The 3,191-nt window shown below is 40.7% G+C and overlaps 1 protein-coding gene across 3 annotated transcripts in view; it reads right to left on the reverse strand.

Moving 5' to 3' along the window:
• The window catches only part of LOC139137053 (gamma-butyrobetaine dioxygenase-like), a 19,151-nt gene extending 16,375 nt beyond the window's left edge, over nucleotides 1–2,776 (reverse strand). Inside the window, exons 1-3 of one of the 3 annotated variants that reach the window (XM_070705005.1) lie at nucleotides 2,105–2,452; nucleotides 621–952; nucleotides 46–151 (exon numbers count right to left, since the gene is read on the reverse strand). The gene's annotated coding sequence lies outside the window, so the exon portion shown is untranslated. Of the gene's footprint in view, nucleotides 1–45; nucleotides 953–2,104; nucleotides 2,453–2,544 lie in introns of those variants that run through there. The other 2 variants (XM_070705006.1, XM_070705004.1) reach the window with 2 other exon arrangements.
• Between the last annotated feature and the right edge of the window lie 415 nt (nucleotides 2,777–3,191).

The following is a 3,191-nucleotide window of genomic DNA, read 5'->3' on the forward strand; positions in this document are numbered from 1 at the left end:
TTGATCCATACCAAAAGAGATTGTAATAAAACATGTGTTACTTACGCTTGGTGTGTGGTAATGATGACTAAAGTCAGTATGCAGACCGAGTTTGAATCCAGTATAAGCTACATTATTCGGGTTTTCCTTGCTTTTTAGCGTTAATATATCGCTGCGTTCAAGAATGTATAAGAAGGAATATATAACATTAAAACCGTTAGATGTATTACAATTATCAATTTTGAAATCCCAAGTGGAATAGATTACATGATGATTTATAGTTTATGCCGTGGAGACCGTTCTCGGGGGGGGGGGGGGAGCAGGACGTAAAAACTCAATATTATGATCCTACATCACACATTGCCGCAAGACTGTGTCTTACTTTTTGCATATAATGGCATCATTCGATATCTGCAAAACAGAAATTTGAACACGAAATGATGGCATCACCTAGCTTTGCACAGGGTACGCCTGAAAGCTACAATTTTGATGGAACGGTCCATCATGGATAATGCCGGTTTATATTTTGATAGTGTCATTGCACGCACGTACGTGAAGTACTTTCTGTAATGGTGATGGGGATATAGGTATTTTTGAGAAAATAGGGAGGTATTTGGTACATCGCTCAAACTCATTCTTACCTTTATAGGGCATTAAATTTGATAACGCCCCTGGTCTGTCCAATAGCAACAAGTCCTTGTAACTACTTTCTTCTAAGGCCGACCTTCGGAAAGTGTTTGTGTTGCACACGGTTACAGCGGGAAATTGCTGCGTCCGCGACCTCACCATGGTAACTTCGTCGGTCACAGGGTATTGTAAGTACATGGTGACGTAAGTGAACGCTGAATAACCGAACAGTACAGCCACGATAACTATCAAGACCATCCACAGAATCCGGAAAGTTCGGTGAAAACGCCTTGATTCGCGTCCTTCCGTCATCTTTGAAAGGTGTCTTGCTCTCACAGGCGGTCCCCTGGAAAATTAAAGCCTTTGCTTGTTTTTAATGTCAACAATGGATTTTGCAGTCATCTTCCTTGCTTGTTTTTAATTTCAAAATTTTGTTTTGAAGTTATCAGAATTTCTTTGTTGTTAATGTCAATATTTAATTTTTAGTGTCTTCAGAGCAAATAACCAAAACTTAAGCGCAATGACACAGGTTGACTTCAGAGTTACCTCAGGTATAAGATGTTAATTCGAAATCATCGCATTAAGGTAAAACGCCACCCGGGGACAGATATTCGGACTCTCAAATTTTTACAATTCTTTTCTGGTGTACCACATGTGGGGGTTCATTTTAAAGCTCTTAGTGTAAGAAAACTTTTTACCGGCTTAGTCTTTCGAAAAAGTTATTTTTCTCTCATAGAGATAACAAAAGGATGTCGGCCATTTTGAATTTCAACTATTGATAAATTATGGATAATTTGTAACTCTAGTATCAAAATTTGCACTGGTTCCCCGATTTTTGTTCTTGATTTTAAAAGAGAATCGAGGAAACTTTGTGCAAAAGTTTTATGGAGGGGCATATTACCTTAACACAAAGTATGGACGCAATGTATCATCGACAACATACATTAAATACGACGACGAAACTTGAAAATAAGATAAATTTTAAAAAACAACAATCTGAGAATGCAAAACTCATTAAGGAGGTAATTATAATTTTTCAAAGTGTCTGTCGAACTAATGTCGTCGCACAAAACTTTGACGCATAGTGACTGTCGCCCGGGTACTAGCGGAGGTTATTTGAACGGAAACCATATATTCAATTCCCTTTTACCTTCTGTGTTCACTGTACACACGGTATTTGAAAAGAGCATGACCTCAAATATAACTATGAATAATCGCTGATGCTTGTACCATGCACACCCTGCTACGGTTTGAAAAGCGAGCCTCGAGTGCCCTTTCGGGGGTCACTCGTAGCAACAACAAGCTCATCGACAAACGGAGAGCTAGAAAAATTCATTTTAAAGATCTTAGAAGCTTATGTGGCACATTTTGCTTGTCACTTACCGTTACAAAATTCACAAACGAAATTATGAAATCTCTGCAAAGGGGCGACAAACAACGATATGCCGAAGGTTATGGTATTAGGAATGCGTTCAGTTTCAAAAAGCTCATTACGTACCACTAATCGCAATGACCGGCGTAGACTTGGTTCAAGTCTGTGATTTGTGAATGTTTGAGTGGAGTGAACGCAATGATTTGTATTTTGCTTTCATGTGAAACGCGCGCGTGAGTGGACGCGATGAGTAGGGTGAACGCGATGAGTGGAGTGAACGCTATACAGCGGAGTTTCACCCGGAATGAATCCGGCAGAAACTAACTCACTACTGCGCAGACTCAAACGTGACGCATTCAATCGCTGGGAAAACCTGGCGTGAGCTGCCAAATTCCGGATAGGTTTGTACGAAATAGGAGAGACACAAGAGAAACTATTATAAATGATTTTATTTTTTAAAATTCACCGACTTGAACCAAGTCTATGACCGGCGTCACGTAGTTATTTGAGGAGGGTCCACAGTTCTAGCTACAGCATTAGGCCGTAAACAGCCCCACCCAACTTACCAGCAGGAATCAAGGACCTTACGCTCAGCGGTACACCGGGAGGTATAGAAGGCGTGAGCATAAAACGGGTCGACAGAGCTCCGTTGGTTGGACGTGCTGAAACTCTGACACCGACCTTTCGAGGTTGAGCGATCGACGTGCGGAATAAAGGATTACTAGCCTTGTGCGACAAATGAAATAGCAAGAAGCAATTAACTCAGACACAGTCAATATCACGCTTTCACTAGCAAGATGTCACGTGAGGTGTTTGTTTAAAAAGGGCACCTTGACCTTTTCCCCCATCACCTGACCAATAAACACAGTATAAATGGGTCATAGTCCCCATTTCGACAGTAATCAATACACCCAACATGCTTCCTGTAATCGATTTCATTGGCAAAATTGTTTGTTTTACATAATTTGTTGTATCACTTGCGTACAGTAAAGACTGGTGCATTACTACAAGAAGTTTAATACAGCGCTGCTTACTACAACAACCAATCCTAGCTGCAACGAAAACATTGTATGCTTTTATCGGTTGTCAGTTTCTCCACGGTGTGAGCGAGCTGGGGAGACGTAGAGGGCGACTTTCATTGGGATCTGTTTCTCTCGGAAATTAGACATCCGAAAAATATTCCTCGTATGTCAAATTAATATGCAGGAGTATC

Source organism: Ptychodera flava, chromosome 7 (genome assembly GCF_041260155.1).
Source record: "Ptychodera flava strain L36383 chromosome 7, AS_Pfla_20210202, whole genome shotgun sequence".
Classification (NCBI taxonomy): domain Eukaryota; kingdom Metazoa; phylum Hemichordata; class Enteropneusta; family Ptychoderidae; genus Ptychodera; species Ptychodera flava.